Raw genomic sequence first — 12,858 nt, forward strand, 5'->3', positions numbered from 1 at the left:
TATTTTCAGACTCAAAATTTTGTATTGAAAAAACTTCAGATTGTTGATTTAAGTTTTCTTCTTGTATATTTTCTTCCACAATTGTTTCAATTTCATTATCATATTCATTTTCATTAATACTTAGTTGTTTAGATAAATTGAACACATTAAGTTCTAGAGTCATATTTCCAAAAGACAATTTCATTATTCCATTTCGACAATTAATTAAAGCATTTGAAGTTGCTAGAAATGGTCGTCCCAATATTACTGGAATTTCATTATGTACTTCTATTGGTTGTGTATCCAAAACAATAAAATCTACAGGATATATGAATTTATCAACTTGAACCAACACATCTTCTACAATACCTCTAGGTATTTTGATTGACCTATCCGCCAGTAAGAGAGTAACAGAAGTGGGTTTTAATTCTCCTAAATTAAGTTTTTCATAAACTGAATAAGGAAGTAAATTCACACTTGCTCCCAAATCTAACAAAGCTTTTTTAATTTTATTTTCTCCAATAATACATGAAATTGTTGGACAACCAGGATCTTTATATTTTAAACTAGAATTATTTTGAAGAATAGAACTTACTTGTTCAGCCAAGAATGCTTTCTTCTTCACATGCAATTTTCTCTTCACAGTACATAAGTCTTTTAAAAATTTTGCATATGAAGGTACTTGTTTAATAGCATCTAATAATGGAATATTTATCTTTACTTGTTTAAAAACTTCATAGATATCAGAATCATTTTTTTGTTTTTTATGATTTGTTAATGCATGAGGAAATGGTGGAGGTTTATTTGATTCATTTACTATTTCAGATGATTTATCATTCAACATATTATTTTTAGAATTTAAGGTATCATCATTCTCAAAAGTATCAGGATTATCATCCTTACTCTTTGATTTTAAATGATCCTTGTTTTCATTACTATATGGATCATTAACTATTTTACCACTTCTAAGGGTAATAACAGATTTTATTTGATCAATTTTTTCATTTTTTAATTCTTGATTTTGATTTTTAGGATTAGGTTGAGGTTGAGATGGAAATTTTCCTTTTTCATGAATATTAAGTGCAGATGCAAATTTTGCAAGAGTTTCTTTCAAATCAGTCATAGATTGACTGTTTTGAATATTGATAGATTCTTGCTTTTGGATAAATGCATGAATTACATCTTCAAAGTTTTTTCTTGGAGGTGTAACATAAGGAATATAACCTTGATGATTTTGGTTATTTTGAAAATATTGTTGTGAGGGTTGTGCATTATTATCATTCCTCCAACTAAAATTAGGATGATTTTTCCATCCAGGATTATATGATGTTGAAAAAGGATCTAGTATTGGTTTTTTATAATTGTTAACATAATTTGCTTGTTCATGGAGACATTCTTTAAATGAAGGTAATGTTGGACAATCTTTTGTAGCATGATCATGTGTATCACATATATGACAAACAATTTCTTGAATACTTTTTAATTGACCACTCTTTTTCATTTCTAATGACTCAATTTTTCTTGCTAAAGATGCAAGTTTAGCTTGAATATCTATATCATCTTTAAGATTATAGATACCACCCCCATTTGTTGAATTATTGATTTTAGTTGTTGGTGGTTCTATTGTGCCTATATTATCCCAATTTTGAGCATTTTCTGCTAATGAATCCAAATACTCCATAGCTTCATTTGGGTTTTTATCTTCAAAAGTTCCATTACACATGAATTCTATCATTTGCCTATCTTTAGGTATTAGACCTTCATAAAAGTGAGAAACTATTCTCCATGTTTCAAAACCATGATGTGGGCATGTATTAAGTAATTCTTTATATCTATCCCAACATTGATAAAATGTTTCTCCTTGTTTTTGAGAAAAAGTAGTAATTTGTCTTTTAAAAGAGTTTGTTCTATGGGAAGGAAAAAACTTTTTGAGAAATTGTTGTTGCATTTCTTCCCATGATCTTATTGAACTTGATCTCAAATTTTGTAGCCATGTTTTAGCTTTATCTTTTAAAGAAAAAGGGAAAAGCTTTAATCGAACTATATCCATGCTACAATTTTGATCATTATAAGTGTTACAAACTTCCTCAAATTCTCTTAGATGTAAATATGGATTTTCAGAATCTAAGCCATGAAAATTTGGTAAAAGTTGAATAATTTGAGGTTTAAAGTTGAAATTAGATGCATCAGGAGGAAAAACTAAACAAGATGGGGCACTAGTTCTAATAGGGTTCATATGGTGCCTAAGTGTTCTTAATTGATCATGTTCTTGATTATTATTATTATTGTTGTTATTATTGTTATCATTATCTTGATTATTTGAATTATCATCCATGTTTAAATTATTTTCAGATACTCGAATAAGTCTACCACTTTTTTTTCGACTCCAAATACTCATACAAAAAAAAAACAACACTTATAAATAAAACATAATTAACAAATATAAACTTAATTTATACCTCCCCGGCAACGGCGCCAAAAACTTGCTACTACTTAAATTATAATTCACCCAAGTGTAGGTTGTCTGCAAGTAATATATTTCGTAAGTACGAGATCGATCCACAGAGAGGTTATTTTAAGTTTAAATTTATTAATTTATAGATTACCAAATGCAAGAACGAAGTTTACAAATTATAAATTTTGTCAAGGCTCGAGGATTTATTCTTGGTTTATGCAATATTGTTTAACTAAAAGTAAAACAAAGGAAACCACCATAAATAATGGTTCCAAGAAAATTAAATATTTAAACACACACCTAATATAATATAGTTCCCACTATAGAAAATACCGAATTCACCGATATTTTATATATGGTACCTATGATTATATATATAACTATATAAATATATAACTGCATAAAATAAATGTTAAATTAAATCATTATATTTCATTTAGAACAACCGGCAGAGCCACGCTATTGCCTAAATGAAATATATGATTTAATAAGTTAGTTGCGGGAAAGTAAAAGTTAGTTGCAGAAAGTAAAAGTTAGTTGTGATAAAATAAATGTTAGATGCAGAAAGTAAAAGTTAGTTGCGATAAAGTAAACGTTAGATTGTTAGATGTTAGTATTAAATCATAATATTTCATTTAGAACAACCGGCAGAGCCACACTATTGTCTAAATGAAATATATGATATAAATATATATATATATGTATGTATGTATAATATAACAATAATAATTTATGAAATATTTATTGTATCAAAATTAAACAACAAATCAAGATAACAACTTCAATGGTATCAAGCATTTGATGTAAATGATAAACAACAAATAATTCATTTTTATACCTACAATAAAAAAGAAATTAGCAAAATGAAAAGAAATAAAGAAAGAATATACAAAATATAAACAATCTTACTTTACCAAGAATTCATCCTCTTCACCTTGACATAATAGATTTAGCTTTCCATGAACTTACTTTTGATCAACACTAAAAACATCACTCATAATTTGGAAAATGAAAAATATATTGGAACTTAGAACTTTTATACACACTCACACTATATTTTACAATGAGATAGAATGATTCTCAAGCTAGCACAAGGCCTCTATTTATAGGCCAAATGAGAGAAAGGGTCAAAAATTCTATTAATGCAATGTAGTTGTAATAGTAGTCTTTGTCTCCTCCAACTTCAATTACATGTCCCTTCTTTCAATGCTTTGTTCCACGACTTTAATCACCGAATTTGACTCTACTCAAAACAGCAAACATGTGGGGAATTGTTTGTAGATGAATTTTGCCACTTGGTTCACCTCATTTGGTTAAATATTGAAATAGTTATGATTTTTTTACTATATGCTAGTCATGGTGAAAGTAAATTTGTCCTCCTTTTGATATTTTTACAATTTGATCATCTTAACCAACTTTTTAAGCAATCATATCTTCTGCAAAGTTGTAGATAATTTCTCAAGGATTCCAAACATATCTGAATCACCTCCATTTGAGTTTTCTAGCTTGAGTTATCATTATTTTACTAACACGTAGAAAACCTGAAAATAAAACATATTTAGTAAGACATTTAAATATAAACACACAATACTAAAATAACATAATTTTATAATTTTAATGAAACTTAAATTTTAAAATATAGGTTTTAACATATAATAAATTATTAATTTTAAGTTTCATTAGTGCGCAGGGGAGGGGCTCGGCCTGTTGGGGGGGGGGGTTATGGGCTGAGTTAGGTCAAGTCACTAGGGTCCTAGGAGGTGCACACGGGTCTGGTTCAGGGGCTGGTCTAGTGGCTAAGTCCTAGAGGCTATTTCGAAGAGTCCTAAGCTAGGAGGAGTCTCGGCTGGTTTGGTTGCTCGGTTAGGGACTTCGGTTTCGAGATAGGGGTCAAGTTGGTTGGGTTCAAGGGTCCAAGAGGGTTCCTGGAGGGTCTGGTCAGGGGTCAGATTAGCGTGGTCCGAGCTTGGATCGATGAATAAGCTAGAAGGCTCGATGAGGTTGGTTCGAAGGTTTAGGGTTTCCTTTGATAAAATAAATTCGAAACACAACTCACGGGGGTCGAGTCATGGTTCACGAGGGATAAAATAATATAAAAAGTCTAAGTTTTGAGTTTAGGAATTATATATTAAAGTTTGGAATTTTTCGGGATTAAAACGTCTTCAAAACGACTTATTACAAATTAATTAAAAAGCATAGTATTTAAGCAAAATAAAATTATGAGAATTTTAATTTAGACTTAAATAATTATTTGAGACATGTTAGAGTCAATGAAATTAAGAAAATGTCAAAAACGAGAAATTTTACATCTAGGGGTAAAACGGTCATTTTACACCCGAAAATTAGTAAACGTCATGGCAGTGCTTTAAATACTGTTTTAAATTCTAATATGATTATTTCCAATGTTTGTGAATTTTTATATGTTAAATTATGATTTTTAAATGTTTATGGATTTTTATGGTTTAATCTTTGACATTTAAAAGATATGTTGTATGCTTGGTTTAAAAGAAAAATGATATTATATGCTTGTTTTTATTAAGTAATGGAAATACGAAACGTTGAAGGACATGAAGGGATTGTGACTAAGTATGATGATATGTTGGAAATTTCCTGAGGGTTATAGTCTCAGTGGGAGCCCAACGATCGTGTTTCCTTGGATAGAGATACAAATATGTTAATATGTTAATACGTTGGCCAAGGCCCAGTTGACCGGTGAGAATATTGCTGGTGTCCCGGTCGCCCAGTACTGTGGTTTCTCTAGATGGATCCATCCCCCAATACGAATACAAATACGAGTCACAATCACGATCTGAACTCAACAAACACGAATATGAATATGAATATGTTAATATGTTGATATGAATATGTTGATACGAAAATATTTATGAAAATTTTTAAATTTAAAATTTATGCATTATTATGAAAATGTTATTTTAAGTACAAGTATTTTTCACTGTTGTATGTGGTCTGTATACGTATTATTTGTTATCAAGGATATGATGTGTTGAGTCTTTAGACTCGCTAGGTGTGATTGATGCAGGTGATTACGATAATAATGTTATGGGAGGTCTTGATGGTTGACCTGACTGAACTGAAGGTGCACATAACCCGAGGATTAGCACTTCTACTTCCCGTATTTAAGTTTATGTTTACGTTAAAAGATTTTACGATTCTTTATTTATGATTTTTGAGTGTTTTTTTAGAGGTTTAGTATGAGCTATACTATTCAAATTTATTGCTTTTTAGGTTTGTTAAAATGTTTGACGATTTGACTATTTCATTTGATTTTCAAATACTAGTTGGATGTTTTATTTTAAAATTGGCAAAAGTATTTTATGTATATGTATATGTAATTGGCCTAATTTATTAGAGCATAAAAAAATATCTAGTACTTTTTAAAAAAAACGTATAAGCAGACGTTTCAATAAACGTGTCGTTTAAAATCATAACGTGTTAAAACATGTCTCAACATATCATCATATACGTTTACATTTTCTTTTAATTGAATTCAGTTCATTAGTTGTGACTTTCGTATCAGCTCTATTCGATGGATCCATCTATAAACCGCGGTACCCGGTGGCGGGGACATCAGCGACAGCATTACCCGTCCACTGAACCATGACCTCAGCTCATAATGAAACGTCTACTATTTTAAAAGTGCGGAATTTTTTTTTAAAAGCTCACATTTTCAAATTTTTCATTTAAATAAATTGCATGCATTCAGTCATACTAAAAATATCATTTTAAAATAATCGTAAGTAATTACCAATAAAAATATAACGGAGTAAAAACGAGTAAAAATCACTACATCAAATAGTAATATAAAACAGCGTATAAAATACTCATATCCTCTCACTAACATGAAATCATAAAATATGCGAAAAAATCATGAGGTCCTCGGGTCGTGTCGCCCACCATGTCTGCTGACTCAGAGTTCAGCGCCTCCTGTCCCCTTGACATCGAACTCACCTGCATCACACACGTCTAGTGAGTCTAAAGATCAACACACCTGTATCATAAGTAACAAATACCTATACATAGCACACCGCAGTGAAAAATATCATACTCAACTTATCTTTCATGATCTTCAAAAGCTTTATGTAAACGTGTCATATGCAATCGTGACGTGTCAAAGCAGTTCATCGTTAATCATCATTCATCATTCATCCTTCATTATTCATCATTCATCATTTAGCGAATTCAGTTCATTAGAGGTGACTACCGTACATCATCATTTACGATGGATCCATCATACATAGAACCGCGGTACCCGGCGGCTGTCGGACATCAGTGACAGGATCTCCCATCCACTGTGCCCAGGCCTCATCATCATTATTTACATATACTTCTTATGCATTTACATATAATTCGATAGCCACAACTAATTTTCATCATTCAAAACATCATCATTTACATCACTTACGAAAATCATGCACAAATGCAAATTTTCTTTAAATCCAAGCAGGCAACGTATATTTTCATAAAATCTTAAAAATTGTGATCATGATGCATAAACATTTAAAATATAGTAAATTTGTGCCCAGGGCGCAGCCAGGACCAAAATCTCACCATGGGTGCAAAATGACCATTTTGCCCTTGGAAACGCAAAAATTTACTGTTTTACCCCTGGACCTCTAAAATTGACCCAAAGCTTACCAAACCCCTTAAAATGTCCCAAAACATATTTATAAGTATTCCTATACGTTAACTCAAGCCCATTTAGAACTTAACCGATTCGTTTTAAAACTTGGACCGAGGTCCCAGTTTTAACCCGAATCGACTCGAAACTCAACCAAATTTTTCTCAACTTTTTACTACACCTTATAAACACTTAAAAGGCCCTAAAATTCCCAAACCAGATCCTTAAACCCTACGACCAGCCCTCACCAGCTTCTGGACAAAACGACCCTCCCCATGTCCTACGCATCCCACTAGTTACCTTCAATAATTGCGTCTCTAGCCTACAACCGGTGGAACCCGTGGTGATACAGCTTGCCCTTGGTCACTCTAGAACCCATCTGGACCCAAGGAACTCACGGCTGCTCACCCATGCAAGTCACAGCCCCACCTCGAACGCCATACTCCCAACCGCTCAAACCCGAGACTTATTTCCTTCCCTCCCTCGCACCAGCACTTGGGGTTAGTTCCAGCACTTAATGAATCCTTCCAAGCCTTGTCTCAGACCCACCAGGATCTGGTCTAAGGCTCGGCTAGGTCCTGGTGTGGCTAGTTACTTGTGCACGCTAAATATCCCAAGAAATGAGCTATGCCCTTGAAGCTCTCCCCTCGGCTAATCATCCGGCAACCACCAGCAACAATTCTAAACTCCAAAACACCGCATTGACACCTAGTACAGCCCTTAATCAACTAAAAGCCGCAGCCCCTTGCACATGAAATAATAGAACGTGAGTTCACATTAAAAAGATGCATAATATGAAACAAAAACCAAGGGCAAGCTTTGAAGAAAACTAAAAGCCGCAGCCCCTTGATGTATATGAACGAAAACTTTGAAGAACCGCGCAACGGGAAGGTACCGGAGAAATTTCTTGCAAGAAAGGTTCTATGGCCGATGGTTTTGCTGAAGAGGGGCTGCTGAAATCGAGAGGAATAATGGTGAATGGGGAGGGTTTTGGCTGATGGTGGGTCAATGTTAGTATTATTTAAATAGATAACAAATAGCTAATGAGCCCTAAATTACTTAATTAAAAATTTGAAAAGAGTTTTAAGCCTAATAAGCTTAAAAGTAGGCCCATTAAGTCCAAACACAATTCCGAAAATATTTCGTTTTGGAATGTTTTTGAAAATTTTAGCCGAACCCTCCAAAAGTCTCCCGATTCGATAAAATTTGCGTACCGAGTAAAAATAAAATCATAAGGGTAAAAATACCCAATAAAGCCCATTTTTGAAAAATACACTTAAAAACACCTTAAATTAATTACTAAAATTAATCATGTAATAAAAATAATTTTCCTGATAATTCTCCGATCTCCGTTCCTCGTTCGAGCGTGAAATGCATCTAAAAACCCTAATGTATGAACTTTTAAAATTTCATGAAATAAGTCATATTATGCAAAAATTATGCATAAAATGCATAACAATAGTTAAAGACAATTTAATGAAATAAACAAGCATTCAATGCTTTAAAACAATTTAATAAAATACCAAAGAAATTTAATAACTTTCATGCATGTGGTTCACGTGGACCTTCAGATTTTCGGGACATTACACGTAATATCTCATATAATCGTATTAGTCACAACCAAATCACATTCTTCAAAACGTGTCATCATGTTCACCACTTAATAAAAATATGCATATACATAAGTTTTCCTTGAAACCAAGCATGCACCGTATTTTCATAATTACATAAAATCATAAACATGGTGCATAAACATTTAAAAAGCATGACGAATTTGTGCTCAGGGCGGTGCTACGACTCAAATCTAACCCGAGTGCAAAATGACCATTTTGCCCCTAGAAACCCAAAATGACTAATTTACTCCTGGACTTCTAAATTTCGACCCGAAGTTTACCAAAATCCTGAAAACATTCCAAAAAATTTTATAAGTATTCTTAGACGTAAACTCGAGATCGTTTGAAAACTTAAGTGATTCGTTTTAAAACTTGGACCAGAGTCCCGATTTTAATTTGAATCAACCAGAATCTCCTCCAAAATTTTCCAAACTTTTTATTACACTTTATACACATCTTAAAGGCCCTTAAAACATCAAGACCAGACCAACAAGCCCTTCGAACCAGCCCTGCAAGTTGCTGGAAAATAAACAAATAAATTCCCTCGAAAACCCTAGCTCACCGAACCACCAATATTTCGACCCTAGCTCAAAACCGAATGGACCAGCACCTAACCAACCTCACCTAGACCACCCTAGGACCCTACTGGACTCAATGACCCAACGGCTCTAGCCCCATATAGCTTGCACACTGGACACGCACGCTACGAAATTGAAATCGCTCAACAAATTACCGAGCCACCCCTCGGCCTACTCCCTTCGACTTGCTACCAAACAAAGACCAGCAGCTGACGGCTCTCTCCTAGCCTTGTTACAAACCCAAGTGGGTCAGCTTCTTGACCAAGGTCGAGCCATGCACCGCTGCACCTACCAAACTTTCGATCTAGTCATTAAACGTGTCGTGCGACTCTAAAACACACGACCCTTGCTACCAACTGTGAAATGCTCAAAACACAGCCCTAGACCTCCATGATCTGCACAAGACTCGTCCCCTACCATGCTACAACAACAGCCCTTTGCACCAAAAACCATTAGAACGTGAGATGCATTCAAAACCGTGAGCATGCAACCAAAAATAATGAAATTTCATGTCAAACCTTCATCAAAACGTGCACCCATACTTGATCGAGAGATTACCATGCACTTACAAACATTTTTAAATAATAATGGCATGAATGATATAAAAAAAAAAAAAAAAGAATACACGCGTGCCTTGATGGATATGTGCAAGGAAACTCGAAGGAATGCGCGTCGGGGAGGCACCGGGAAGCAGAGGTGATATTTTCATGAAGGGGAGAGGGTGGCCGATGGTTGCTGGTATTATTCTCACGAAAATGAGCTGCTGAAGGAGGGGTGGGCGGCTGGTTTGAGAGGGATTAGGTTTAGGTGATAAATAGAAAAAATTGTACATTAATTAAATGTTTTATAATATAAATTTATAGTTTTTGTTTTATTAAATGTTTAAATATTATATGTTTTATAATAAATTGTATAAAATATAAGTTGTTGTGTAATTATAAGTTTTTACTATCTTTAGAGGTTCGATTCAACAAGAATAACCTTGGCGTTGCAAATGAGATTAAGATGATTCTTAAACCTGTAGAAATTTGATGTTAATCTCTACAATATTGGTGAAAAGCATGAGATAAAAATCCTTAAACAATTGGGATCAAATTAAGCAACAAATAAAGTTATCAAAGGAGTGGCAGTTTTACCATGCTCTAGCATTTTGACCATATCTCTCAAATTACTTGGTCAAATGGTAAAAAAAAAAATCACAATTCAAACAACTCAATTATCTACATGTTTTGTTTTATGTGGAAAAGAAAATTCAGATGAGAAGATTTTCAAAAGTGATGTGTATGTTGACATAATTTTTTGGAACACCAATGTGTGTAAAAAAATAATATTTTATTTGTGGTTGTCTCCCTAAATTTGGCTATAAATAGGGTTACATTGTAATGTATTTAGATATACCTCATTTTATGAACAAACCTTTGAGTTCATAATATTTCTCTCTTTGTTTTTCCTTTATTTCTTCAATTAAATATAATTAGCATATTAATTTCATATTCAAAGTTTTACACTTTGAATAATGAGTAGCTAACTTCCCAAAGTTGAGATGAAAATGTGAAACTCTTGGCATGATAATAAGGTTATTAAAAGTTAAGAATCTATGTTTTATATTATTTAATCATTATTTATTGTTTATGTTATATTTATTTCTTTAAGCATTATTATACCTTACTTATAAGTGGGAGTTTTGATATATTGTTGTAATATGTTACAATTCTTGGAACCATTTAAATATTAGTTTGGTTTTACCAACCATTTTAAAGTGGATGCCTTGATTTATTATATATCAATATATCATAATATTAATTTATTGGTACCATTTAAATGTTAGTTTGGTTTTATCAATTATTTAAAGTGGGAACCTTGATTTAGTATTTACAAATATATATATAGCACAATAAATATTTGACAATATTTATAAGTTTTGGTATATATTATATATTTATAAGATAATAATATATAACATAATATAAATATGATTATTTAATATATTGGAACCATTTTATTAAGTGGATTTCAATAATATTCATTAATGATGAAAGGATCGGTTAAGAAGTGAAATGTGTTTAGAAGGGAGGGGTTGAATAAACACTCACAGATTATGTTCGTTTTTCGTAAGTTGAGTTTAGTTTAATAACAAACTGATACTTAATATCTCGTTAGTCGATGACAATCAGTTTAACTGAGAAAACAGTTGCGGAAGTAAACTGAATGAAAGATAGAATTATTAAAATAAAAGGTAACTGAAGTGAAAAGCACGCGATTTGTTTCTAGATTTTCGGAAAATGGAATAACTCCTACGTCACCCCTTCTATCACGAAGATAGGATTTCTACTAAAAGATTTTGATCGAATACAATGTTTGTACTGACCCACTTCAGTTTGGTCTTATCAATGCCACAACTGAAACTCTTAGTTACAACAGGCTATTTCAGTTCGTGACTGATCTTAGCACAACTTAACAATATAACAGAGATTACAGTGTGATAACAAGCTCAAAGATGGTAGCCTTGAATGCTACAGATAGAACTTAGTAAGAGTGAGCTTTTGATTTCAGCAGAGTAACAGCTTGAGTAAAATAGTTGTTCTTATGTATTTCTTTAGCTGCTCTGTTCGCCTATTTATAGGCTTCTCTTCCAACGGTAACTTGATATAATAATTGAATTTTATATCCGTTGATTGCCACGTCGATATTCTCCTGACAATCGTACACTGTAAACTCTGAAATGCGGCGTTTCACTACGAGTTGCAGTCTGCTTGTACTGATTTCGGTTGAACATCCCTTTCATTTGATGACGTGTATGGCTGAGCGATCAGCTGATGAAAGTAGCTGATAAGCTTGTGCTGAGTGAATCAACTGATCAGTTTCTAACTGATCAGTCAGCTGTCTTCAGAAATCCAGTTAAATTCAACTGATCAGTTTCCAACTGATCAGTCAGTTAACTTCGAAAGTTCAGTTCAGCTGGATCCGGTTGCCTTGATAACTCACGTGTACTTCAGTTAGGCAAGTTGTTTATTACGAATACTTGATCAGTTTGTCCAATAGATAAATGGTTTGTCAAACAGCCGAAATTAAGTTTCCAACAAATGATAACTTTTTTAAAATATTAAGAGTGGATCCTTTAATCTCAACTACTTAAATTTAAATTTGAACAATTAAAAATTATGAATTAAAGATTTAAACAATTAAAAGAAAAAACAAAAAAAAAACAAAAAGATATTGTAGTGGACTTGTACTGACCATAGCGTCCCCGTGGATACAATATCGGACTCACCGAATTATACTACTTGTGGACAACCTGCTCTTGGGAATGCAACAATCAAAGTCGCATCAAGTTTTTGGCACCGTTGCCGGGGAAGTATAATTTAATTTCAAGTTTATTTAATTTTGTTTATAATTTGTTTTTCTTTCTTTGAATTTTTATTTTTCTTTTGCATTTGCATGAGTATTTGATCACGTACACTTAGTGGTCGACTCATTCGAAATAACCCTTTGTTTTCACAAAACATGGCGGAAGAACCCATCCAAGAAAATGAAGATGAAATTCAATCTCAACATGATCATGATAGACGAAGAACACTTAGAGATCACCTTGAA

General features: G+C 32.8%; 1 non-coding gene across 1 annotated transcript; it reads left to right on the forward strand.

Annotated features, from left to right (window-relative positions):
• Positions 1-1,772: 1,772 nt before the first annotated feature.
• Positions 1,773-1,883, forward strand: LOC140985450 (small nucleolar RNA R71). Its single transcript, XR_012176769.1, has one exon. It is a non-coding gene; the product is annotated as a small nucleolar RNA R71 (small nucleolar RNA).
• Positions 1,884-12,858: the final 10,975 nt, after the last annotated feature.

This window comes from Primulina huaijiensis, chromosome 9 (assembly GCF_012295235.1).
Source record: "Primulina huaijiensis isolate GDHJ02 chromosome 9, ASM1229523v2, whole genome shotgun sequence".
Taxonomy (NCBI): Eukaryota; Viridiplantae; Streptophyta; class Magnoliopsida; order Lamiales; family Gesneriaceae; genus Primulina; species Primulina huaijiensis.